This window comes from Heptranchias perlo, chromosome 15 (genome assembly GCF_035084215.1).
Source record: "Heptranchias perlo isolate sHepPer1 chromosome 15, sHepPer1.hap1, whole genome shotgun sequence".
NCBI lineage: Eukaryota > Metazoa > Chordata > Chondrichthyes > Hexanchiformes > Hexanchidae > Heptranchias > Heptranchias perlo.
In genome coordinates, this window is record NC_090339.1 from 9,378,770 (window position 1) to 9,391,468 (window position 12,699).

The 12,699-nt window shown below is 43.4% G+C and overlaps 2 protein-coding genes across 10 annotated transcripts in view; one reads left to right on the forward strand and one right to left on the reverse strand.

Moving 5' to 3' along the window:
• si:ch211-26b3.4 (connector enhancer of kinase suppressor of ras 2) overlaps window positions 1-12,699 on the reverse strand; it is a 648,212-nt gene that overhangs the window by 575,425 nt on the left and 60,088 nt on the right. The window lies entirely within an intron of this gene.
• The window catches only part of hdx (highly divergent homeobox), a 171,707-nt gene continuing 171,477 nt past the window's right edge, over window positions 12,470-12,699 (forward strand). The window contains exon 1 of the mRNA XM_067996834.1: window positions 12,470-12,606. The gene's annotated coding sequence lies outside the window, so the exon portion shown is untranslated. The remainder of the gene's footprint in view (window positions 12,607-12,699) is intronic.

Sequence of the window (12,699 nt, forward strand, 5' to 3'; positions counted from 1 at the left end):
ATTATTTGTTGTGCCTTTTACTATCTTCGTTAATCATTTTATATGGACATCTCAGCCTCTGTGAAAGGTCTGCTGGAGTTGATTTTCTTCCCTCAGCTATCATTCGTGAGCTGAAGAGAGGCAACAACTGAATGGCAGTTGACAAAAAGGGAATTTCTAAGTGTACAAGACCCCAGTGTGAAGTGAAGGTCCTCAGCAGACATTAATCAGCATTTATGAACATCTTCTTTAACCTGTCACATCCTTATTCTCAAACTTCATAAAAGTTGCAGTGCGGTGATGCAGGCCATCGTGGGTCCAACATGCCGTTCAATTATCAGGACATGGTTTCGAACGTCCTGGCCAACATTTATCCGTAAACAACATTACCAAAACAAATTATCGGGTCATTTACCTCATTGTTGTTTGTGGGACCTTGCTGTGTGCAAATTGGCTGCTGTATTTCCCTACATTACAACAGTGACTACACTTCAAAAGTACTTCATTGACTGTGAAGCACTTTGGGCTGTCCCGAGGTCGTGAAAGGTGCTATATAAATACAAGCTCTTTGATTCTTTAGTAGTCGATGCAGTAAAATAGGCTTACATTTATATAGCCCTTATTGCATCTCTCAGAAATATCTCCTAGTGCTTCATGGGCAATGAGCTACTTTGAAATGTAGTTACTGTTGTTGAATAGGCAAAGAGGGGAGAAATGAGAGGGAGAGTCACTAGGTGGTAATCCTGCACAACTCCCAACAGCTGGTTTAGCTGAGATCCAGGACAATTGCTTGAGGCCTGAACCAGGTTGCCTGCCTACTCTTTTGGCCATGGATGGTAGAGACACAAGAAAATAAATCTGTGAAGAAATCGAAATGTAAGCAAATGAATTTGGTCAAAATAAAAATAGAATATATTCTACAAGTGAAGCTGTCATATAATCATGAGTAAAGTCACAGATGAGTTAATTAGTTTCCTCTTGAGTAGAATTAAAGTTTATCAAATGTTTCAACATGTGGCATTCATTGATGTCAAGGTTATATTTGAATTTGGTTTAATTTTCATTTTCTGTTGGGAGTGAATGATTTCTGCTCAGGGATACTGTAACAATAGTCAAACAAATTCGCATTCAAATGCATATGAACGATGAACCTTTTCCTGAAAGATAATTCAGTACCTCGTGGTTTGTAATATTAGTTCCATGTCAACAGCTCTCAGGTATCTCATCAAAGTGGCTATCTTTCATGTGTTCAGGTCACAACCATGGAGAGCAATGCAGCCAAGTCCAATCCTGTTGTCACTTGATGCCCACACAAGCACACTTTTCAGTAGAGATCACTGGATTGTGATCAGCAGCGAGGCTTTTAACTCTCGGTCAATGTTTGCCTTGGGGGAGCCCTGTGCAAAGGTTCGATTTAGGGCCGCTATGTTTTACTAGATGATGATACTAAATATTATCTACTTAATCTGGTGTCAAATCCACACAACTCTTATCATCGCTCACTCACTGACTCGCACTCATTCTCCCATGTTCAGTCACTGAAACACTCGCTTGGGTTCAATCAGATTCACTCACTGACACACTCACTCGTTAACTGATTCATACTCACTCACTCTCATATTCACTCACTCACTCTTATACACTTGCTGTCTCGTTCAGTCTCACTCACATTCACTCACTCCATTACTCTCATGCGCTCTCACTCCCCCTCCCTCTCAGTAACTCACTCCTTTTGCTCTTCATTCTGTCACATTCTCACTCACTCATACAAGCTCACTCATTCTCTTGCACTCACTCTCACACTCTCTCATTAACGTGCTCCCTTTGCCCAAGGGGAAAGGGGACTGATCCCAAGGTGTGAGAGGATTGTACTCCAACCTCAGGGTGCGAGGATATTGTACTCCTTTTCATTTTCTCACTCTCTTTGTCCAGATTTCTCTCAGTGACTTGATCTCATTCCCTCTTTGCCCTTTCATTCGATAGGACCTGAGGGACAGATCCCTACACTCACTAGCAGTACAGTATCAGCAGCCTGAACCTGAAAATCTATCCCCGGAATCAGCTCCTAAAGTTCGGCCAGGACTCCCACCCGAGACAGACTCCCGCTAACTTCTACCACTGGGACCGCGTGCCCATGATTCTCTTTCCTTTACCAGAGGCAAATAGTTTTTATTTAAATACAGGGGCAGGCTACTTATTTAATGTAATATGACAACAAAGCAGCAGGATAATTAATGAACTCTCCTGATGGTGCTCGGTGCTATACAGCACGTCAGTGTGTCCCATTGAGCGTAGATATCCTTTCACTGGACCCGCTCAGGGCCCTGTGCAGTTGCACGGTCCTGACGCCATCTCTGTTAACCCCCCCACAGGACAGAGTCCCTGAGCTCAATTATTGTATCCTAATTGCAGCCTTACTCAGGTCGCTGATCTCTGTACCAACCTGCAGTCTTCAGGTCCGTACGGCTTGGTACTCATCGAGTGGAGTGATGTCGGTGCTGAGAAATAGACCATTTTCCATTTCAGACACTCAATGTCAGTATCAAGCATTCCAGGGTCAGGAATAGCAATGCCAGATGCAGAACAAAGATCTGTGACTTAACCAAAGTCTTGGAAGACCATCCCTTCTTCATCAGGATTACATTTTTCCCCCTGAATTTTGAGTGTCATTGCCAATTAGTGGCAATTTTTTTTTGTGTGTTTGTTTTAGGCCCCCCTTTTATAAGGGGGGGTTAGGGTATGTTTTATGTGCAGCAAATCAATAAAACCAAAATAAGTGTCAAATAATAATATTATATTGATCCAGGTTGCACTCCAGCCCCTGCGGTGCCCACCGGTCGCGGAAAGCCTCAAACGTACCGGCAGACACCGCGTGCTCCTTCTCCACGGCCACCCGGGCGCGGAGAATGCCGCGGGAGAGAGGCAGACAGTCAGAGCGACCGCCCCCACAGGCCGTGTCTAATCTGGACCTATGGATAGCCACCTTGGCCATGCCCAGGAGCAGACCTATGAGGACGTCCCCAACTTACCCGCCCCTCCCTCTCACCGGGCGGCCAAAGATCAGGAGGGTGGGACTGAAGTGCAGCCCGAATTTGAGGAGCAGCCCCCTTAAATAGTGGAACAGGGACTGCAGCCTCCCACGCCCTGTGAATAAATGAAACGCGGACTCAAATTAGGGGCCATTGTGTGCCCAATAGAAATTGGACTGAGAGAGACTACCCAAACTAATTTCACATAGGATTCTACAGCCAGTAGATTGGAACCTAGATCCAGAGGTGAAAGGCCAGTATCTTAACCAGTGCAGCACTGAGTTCCCAGAGACCTTGTTTGTCACATGCCCTTCCATGTGCTGATTCTTCCATGGACACTCCTCCTAGCAACTCCCTCCAGGCTAAAAACTTTTTAAAAATTGTTCTATAACTGGAACCTTTGTAGGAGAGTGTGCAATAAAATGAATAGTGACCTGGCATAGTTTACTTCACTGACGTAACAGAAATCTTGTCGTAATAAAATCACAATCTTTGTACTTAATTACAGGAAACCTCTGGCTATAGTCCCAGTAGAAGCAGCGTTCCATTGTCATTTGTGCTCAGCAATACAGTTTCAAATGTAGTGCAGGCAGACTTGTAAACATCTTGACCCTCCAACCTCGCACAGAAGTTCAGCAATCATGTTGCAATAAAGAACCCAGGAAATAAACTTCCTCTTTGAATGCAAAAAAAGCATGTTTTCTCTCTACTTGAAGACTTGCTAACAAAACTACATTCTCAGACACCATACGTTCTGAAGCTGTGCTTTCCTGCAATTTTTTTTGCAAATCACGAGTTACTGAGCAAAACAGACATAGAATTACATAGAATTTACAGCACAGAAATAGACCATTCGGCCCAACTGGTCCACACGAACGTCCTCCCTCCCTACTTCATCTAACCCTATCAGCACATACTTCTATTCCTTTCTCCCTCATGTGCTTATCTAGCTTCCCCTTAAATGCATCTATGCTATTCACCTCAACTACTCTATGTGGTAGCAAGTTCCACATTCTTACCACTCTTGGGTAGAGAAGTTTCTCCTGAATTCCTTATTGGATTTATTAGTGACTATCTTATATTTATGACCCCTAATTTTGGACTCCCCATAACTGGAAACATCCCTTCATAATTTTAAAAACCTCCATTAGGTCACCCGTCATCTTTCTCTTTTCTAGAGAAAAGAGCTCCAGCCTGTTCAGCCTTTCCTCATAGCTACAACCTCTCACTTCTAGTATCATCCTTGACATTCTCCTGTTTCTTTCAGTCTCCAGTACAGATCTTGTCAAATTTGTTCTAACAATTTAATCCATGTACAACAGGTATCTATTTTATCAGTTTATGTTTTTCTCACGTTATTCAATATAAAATGAAATATCTGATACTTGATTCGGAGGGTTACATTTTCCAGCTCGTGCTGTTCCTGTACAGATGTTTAATATCTGTTTTTTTCAAAAAAGCACACAGAGGGATTTAGTACAAGCACATTACGTGTTGGTACAGAACAGTGCAGATCGGAAAATATATTCCCAAGTGTCAGAAGATCTGATTTATGGTTATTAATGTCAAATTACCTAACACTTACATTCTTAGATAACTTTAAACCAAAGGGTGCATTTTACTCCATTTGCCAACATTAATGAAAAAGTGTGTGTGTGTATAAAGCTGTCTACTACTTACAAATTAACAACAGCAGCTGCAGGAAATGATTCCCCTTTGAGTGGTAATTATGAATTATTGAGGAACATTAACAAGATCAGGACTACAACAAGCCCAACCATCTTCAGCTGCTTCAATGACCTTCCCTCTATCATAAGGTCAGAAATGGGGACGTTCGCTGATGATTGCACAGTGTTCAATGCCATGAGCAACCTCTCAGATAATGATGCAGTCCATGCCCGCATGCAGCAAGACCTGGACAACATCCAGGCTTGGGCTGATCAGTGGCAAGTAACATTCATGCCAGACAATGACCATTTCCAACAAGACAGCCTAACTACCTCCCCTTGACATTCAATGGCATTACCATCAACATCCTGGGGGTCACCATTGACCAGAAACTTAACTGCACCAGCCACATAAATACTGTGGCTACAAGAGCAGGTCAGAGATTGGGTATTCTGCGGCGAGTGACTCACCTCCTGACTCCCCAAAGCCTTTCCACCATCATCAAGGCACAAGTCAGGAGTGTGATGGAATACTCTCCACTTGCCTGGATGAGTGCAGCTCCAACAGCACTCAAGAAGCTTAACACAATCCAGGACAAAGCAGCTCACTTGATTGGCACCCCATCCACCACCCTAAACATTCACTCCCTTCACCACCTGCGCACCGTGGCTGCAGTGTGAACCATCCACAGGAGGCACTGCAGCAACTCACCAAGGCTTCTTCGACAGCACCTCCCAAACCCACGACTTCTACCACCTAGAAGGACAAGAGCAGCAGGCACATGGGAACAACACCACCTGCACCTTCCTCTCCAAGTCACACACCATCCCGACTTGGAAATATATCGCAGTTCCTTCATTGTCGCTGGGTCAAAATCCTTGAACTCCCTACCTAACAGCACTGTGGGAGAGCCTTCACCAAACGGACTGCAGCGGTTCAAGAAGGCGGCTCACCACCACCTTCTCAAGGGCAATTAGGGATGGGCAATAAATGCTGGCCTCGCCATTACAAGTGAAGGAATGTTGTGTCTGCCGACAGCTTAAGTACAAGTGTGACTACTTGTTTTCAATTGCGTGGGCCATTCCTGAGTGGTCAGCTGTGTTTGGAAGCTTTAGCAAGTTTTTCTAGGTTGACTCTCTGGTGCATGCAGGAAAATCCTCACATCACGAGTATGTTAAATAGGTTGCTTCTGTGTTGTGCAGAGTGGAATGAGAAATATTTGCCCATTAGTGTGCATCAAAGACAACATAAATTAATTGAGCAGCTCACAGTAATTAACTATACTCATTAATGCAATCTACAGTACCTGTCAATCAGAAACTGGACCAAGTCATTGCATAGGGACTGTTCCACAAGCAACAGAAAAACATTAAACTGCTCATCTACACAGATACAACAGCAGGCAAAACTGCAAAGTTCTTTTTGATTTCACTGCTGCTAACGTGGAGTTAAGCGCTATCCTTAATATTTCAGATCCCAGAATAAATTCCATCTGCTGTCAGTGTCAGCAATTCCAGCAAAAAAGGCATTTTGGCAGCAGAGGAGAATGTCTCACACAGTGAAGCTGGTAATAAATAAACCAATCCAGTGGAGTGAGATTTCCCAGATCCAACAACCGACAGGACAGCTGACATTATGAAAAGCAATTGTAATCCAGCTACTTGGAAATCCGAGGTCTGTGGGAAACACTGTAGTACTGAAGGCTCTTTAAAAAGGGTTAAGCTGAGGTTTGTCTCAGAAAATATCAAGAAGCCTCTTATTGACCATTATCAGGATCAACTAGTTAATGGTTGTGTGACTGGATGCTCTTTAATGAAAGAAATTGTATGACTGCATTAACCCTCAAAATGCTTTTGACCCAACATCAGGATACCACTGCAAAATCGTTGTTCATAGCTTCAATTTCTGACCTGGGGTTAAAGATAGACAAGAAACTTTGAGACAGTAAAATATTTTCTAAAACAGTAAATTCTTTCTTTTACAGACATACACGGTATGGGGAAAATTTACTATTTCTATCTCACTGTCCACCCAAAATGAGGGATGCCAACACAGCGTGGCACTCCATCTAACAACCTAGACAATTAGGGATGGGCAATAAATGCCGGCCTCGCCAGCGACGCCCACATCCCATGAACGAATTTTAAAAAAGTCTAACTTACCTCCAAGCAGTGGCAGGCAAACCCAGGTGACAGGCAACCCTGGGATTTGAATCCTTGAACATTTGGCAGTCCATTTTCCCTGGCTAAAATCAAAAATAATAGACCCAAGTAAGATAGAACAAAATAAAACCAGTAGAATGGTGTAGCAGTTCAAAAGATTGAAAGGTTCATTCCTAGACAGTAGACGATGCAATTAATGGTTCCATCACACACCTACTTGTTTCAGGTGGATGTGTTTTGAGCCAAACTCAAATGAAGCAGCAGCGAAAAGGAGGTTCTGGATATTGAAGGGTGCCTGAAGGAGATCAGAACTTGGCCAACTCAAATTGTGCTTCCCGCTGGAAACACCATAACCCCTTTTTTAAAAAAAAACTTACCCCCTACATCCTACTCTTCAAACTACAACTCTATCACAACCTATCCTTTTTCTCCAGCTCCTTTCTCCATGATGCCCCTCACATATATGCGTACAACCCCCAACTCTAAAACTCTCCACCACCATCAATTCCAGGGCCGTTGCTGCATTGTCTGACTGTCCAGCACCTAGTTGTAGATTAGATGAAGCGCCCTTCAGCACAACATTGGCAAAACGGAAGCCATTCTCTTCAGTTCCTGTGTGCTTGCGGCTCCAGCTCCAGCAATTTCCCTGGTGACCTGCTCAGGTTGAGGAAAATGATGCACATCCGTGGTGCTCTGCTTGGCCAAGGCTGACTTCTTTATTCCACATCTGATCAGTCACCAAGTCCGTATTTTTCCACCTCCAAAGCATTGCGTGCATCTCCATCTCACTTGCTTCAGTGCCAAACCCCTAATCTATACCTTGAGAACTGATTTCTCCAATACTCTCCTTGCTGGTCTCCTCTCCTCCCCCCTCTACAAACTTCAGTCAACCCAGATCCCTGCAGCCTGAGCCCACTCCACACAAAGTCCCACATATTAATCACCTTCATTCTTGCCTAGCCCCACTGGATCCCTGTATCCCCGCATACAGGGATCCAGTGTTCAGTTCCATTCGCCCCACAATGTGCAGTTCCATTTGCAACCCCTCAGATAATGAAGCAGTCTGTGCACGCATGCAGCAAGACCTGGACAACATCCAGGCTTGGGCCGATAAGTGGCAAGAAACATTCACGCCAGACAAGTGCCAGGCAATGACCATCTCCAACAAGAGAGAGTCTAACCACCTCCCCTTGACATTCAACGGCATTACGATCGCCGAATCCCGCACCATCAACATCCTGGGGGTCACCATTGACCAGAAACTTAACTGGACCAACCAAATAAATACTATTGCTACAAGAGCAGTATAGAGTGCAGCTCCAATAACACTCAAGAAGCTCGACACCATCCAGGACAAAGCAGCTCACTTGATTGGCCTGCCATCCAACACCCTAAACATTCACTCCCTCCACCATCGGGCACAGTGGCTGCAGTGTGTACCATCCACAGGACGCACTGCAACAACTCGCCAAGGCTTCTTCAACAACACCTCCCAAACCCACAACCTCTATCACCTAGAAGGACAAGGGCAGCAGGCACATGGGAATAACACCACCTGCACGTTCCCCTCCAAGTCACACACCATCCCGACTTGGAAATATATCGCCGTTCCTTCATCGTCGCTGGAACAAAATCCTGGAATTCCCTTCCTAACAGCACTGTGGGAGAACCTTCACCACACGGACTGCAGCGGTTCAAGAAGGCGGCTCACCACCACCTTCTCAAGCGCAATTAGGGATGGGCAATAAATGCTGGCCTTGCCAGCGACGCCCACATCCCATGAACGAATAAAAAAACATCCTTTTTCTCATTCTCAGATCCCTCCACGACCTCACCTGATAGTTTCCTGTTGTGTGTTTCAGACTGCAACCCCCACCCCGTCCTTTGACTCCCGATTATTGCTCTTCCCGCTCTCTCTGCTTCTACAGGTTGTTGTTGTTGGTGCTAATATACTTTTGCTGTATCAGATTCACATGGAAATGATTGAAGTCAGCAACTAAATGTTACAATGCTTAGTCAGTGGGGAATCTCTCTTGACTGCAGTGTCTTAGCATGTAAGCCTGCTGAGGCACCAGTGTTACAATAAATATTAACACAGTTTGCAAAGTTTAGCACTTGAGATTCCACCCCACCCCCACAATGCTTATGTATAAATCATAGCATTTTAAATACAAATTGCCAAGACAGCAGACGTGAAAGGCACAAGATTACTACCTGCGATACTAGCTTTTAATGCGTTCATATGACAGACAGTCCTCTGTCTACTATTTTAACCATGATGTGGAGATGCCGGTGATAGACTGGGGTGGACAAATGTAAGGAATCTTACAACACCAGGTTATAGTCCAACAAATTTATTTTAAAATCACAAGCTTTCGGAGATTATCTCCTTCGTCAGATGAATGAATGAAAAGGTTCTCAAATCGCATATCTTATACTATGTTGGGACAGCATCACACCAATCAAAAGGTGTCGTTGTTATTCAAACAGGCCAGTCACGGAGAACAGCACGTCCCAGTACACTAGATATACATTGTGTCGATTACACAGGCAGGCAGAAAGAAACTCAAAAATGGCAGAGAGAGAGAGAGAGAATTTTAAAAAACATATAAATTTTTTCCCCCTTTTTTTAACAGAAGCATTAACCCATTATTTAAATGGTCTCACGCTACCGTTTAACTAACACAGAGGTCTGTCATACCAACTCTACTAATATTGTCGCAAGCAATTTCCTCGCCATAATCTCTGAAAGTTAACAAAAGAAATCTTACACATGTAAACATGGAAAAAAGCTGCTTAACCTGTCAGGCTGAAATTGGTGCCTTTATTTGACCGTTCCATTAAAACTTACATTGCACTAATGGTGTCAGCCATGGCTCAGTGGTAGCACTTTCACCTCTGAGTCAGAAGGTTGTGGGTTCAAGTCCCATTCCAAAGACTTGAGCACATAATCTCGGCTGTCACTCCAGTGCAGTACTGAGGGAGTGCTGCACTGTTGGGGGTGCTGCCTTTCAGATGAGGTGTTAAACCGAGGTCCCATCTGCCCTCCTGGCCAATATTTATTCCTCAACCAACAATCGCTGGAACAGGTTATCTGGTCATTATCTCATTGCTGTTTGTGGGACCTTGCTGTGTGCAAATTAACTGCCGCATTTCCTACATTACAACACTTCAAAAGTACTTAATTGGCTGTATAGCGCTGTGGGACGTCCTGAGGTTGTGAAAAGCGCTATATAAATGCAAGTATTTCTTTTATTCGAAGAAGAGCATGGCAGTGCTCCTGGTCTGCTGGTCAACATTTATCCCTCAACCAACATCACTGAAACAGATTATCTGGTTGTTTATCTCATTGCTATGTGTACAGTCCTCCATCTATTGTAACAGTAGCTTCAACCTATTTAAATGTCATGATTTATACATAAGCATTGCCGTGTTTCCCTATATTACAACCGTGACTACGCTTCAAAATAATTGTACCAGCTTTAGGGCGTCCTGAAGTTGTGAAAGGTGCTGTATAAATGCAAGTTGTTATTGTTGTTCATAGTAAAAGGTAAATCAAAATCTACTCCACTAATGAGGCCAACAAGACTTCATCCATTTATGAAACTCCAAGTCAGCAGTCAGTCGCAGTACTCCATTAACAACATACAACGGAAAAGCATCATGCCCGTAAAGCATCAAACCAATCACAACTAACAGCACCTAAGTGATCAGTGTTAAATCCAGTGCGTGCCTCCCACACCAAATTCACTACACTATCATTATAAAGTTGACACCCATCATCGTCGAATCAGTACACGCGGACCACCTCTCATAAGACCACCTCCAATGCAGGTCTGATGGTGGAGTGGTACTGGGTTTCACAACTAGAATTAGCAGTGCCCCAGCACCTGACGTACAGCATTATGTCAGAATATAATGACATACATGGAAACCAGTTTATCCAGTTACTGGCACAAGTTTGACCACCCCCTCACACCAGTGAATAGATTCAGTGTGTGGTGATGAATAAACCGGGCCACATATACCGAGCGATCCACTACCTTGGTACAAGTACCTACAAGAGTTAAATGTAGAGGCATAGTAGCACTCTAGGCTTCAGGGCAGATCAGAACATTGTTGCTATGGGCTGATAGAACTCTGTTCGCTATATGTAATGCTCTTGTGTTTATCGTAGTCCAACAGTATCATTAAAAATCTTCCCTGTTCACACCTCACTAACGGTTCTTCTTACCTTCCCTTATCAACACACTATATAATGCATGAATGTCAAATACTAATTCCAGCACGCACACAACATAACATTTGTTGCACAAACAGAACTGATGGCATTAAGCCACTTTATATGTGGTTCTCCCACACAACTCTTATTCTGCCTTGTTCTGTGCGATAAAATCTATGTTCATCAGATTATACATTATTAGTCTATCGTTAATGAATCCAATGACTGTGTTGCACAATTTTTCAGTTGAATCAGAAATTTCAGTGCCAAAAGGAGGTCATTTGGCCTATCCTGCCTGTGCTGACTCAGATATACTGAGAATACTACAAAACAACTAACACCAAATTCCTCTAGTTTATCAATCCAATAATGAATATTGGCAAAACCAGCTATCATAATGAAATTATGCCACATGGAATAAAGAATGGCTCAGGACCCATCTCAGTCCCTTTGAACTGCAGACATGGTACATAGTAATTAAAGGGGACACAAAGAGACACAATTCGGAGGAGCTGTGTTCCTTATTCATTACTATTGGAGATGGAATTGCCAATATTGCAATTCTATCATCAAGAATGTCAATGAAAAATTGAGCCATTTTGAATGGAGGGCGAGCTCAGGAACTACACTTCCGTGTTTGCACACCCCTGCAGCTCACCTCCCCTCCCCTCCACATTTGGCCTGACGTCGTGACAGATACATGTATATAATTATCTGAAATTGCTGATATTATCAGATCTTGGATGTTTTGAATATATATATATATATATATGTATGTTTTTTAAAAAAACACACACATCCCTCCCCTCCCCACGAAGGCAAAAAGTATGGGTACCCCAGCAGTGCAGTGTGCCGAGAAATTTGGCAGTAGTGCTGCCACCTCTGCATTCCGGGTACTAAAGCCAATGCGCAACTCTGGTGAGGTTCCAGAAAAAATACCCGGACAGCGTTCCACAAAATAAAAGTGGTGGAAATGGTTTTTGTTTTAGTATCTGTAAATAATGTATCTCCCCCACCACCACTTTACGACAGGTTTCTGGGGAGGACGAAATGTATGAGATGTACAGAACCTCACCACAATGTAAAAAGATTCTGAAATAATAATACACGTAAGCCACATCCCAAAAAAACTCCCTGAGCAGGGTAAGGTAAATGCACTAACGAGCTCTTGGGTATTGGCACTTACATGACCGACATAACAAGGAGACAGCTAACAGTACCCTTGGGTTTTCAGCTCATTCATTCCTGTTAAATACCACTTTCCACCTCGGGAATAAATGACGACAATCTGTTGTCATCAAGTGACTTTACTTATCACGTGAAGTCCTGTCATGCATTCTTGTTCCTTCTAAAATTATTGCTGCTTTAGTGGTCTTAACTAAGCTATATGATTATGATTTATATATTAGATGGATCGATAGATCGATGGAGGAGCCTTCTTGTAATGAATATTGCTCACAGCAATAATGCTTCACCTCGAGTCACACAGTATCAGGACACAGCTGGTTAAGCACTACTGACTGGCATTTTGTGAACAAGGAAAGCAGTGAGTTCAATTTCAGTTACAATAAGCATTCAGCTCAACTGGAAATGTGTGCATGCTCCACATTGATTCAAAAAGTGGCTCTGAAAGCTTCAT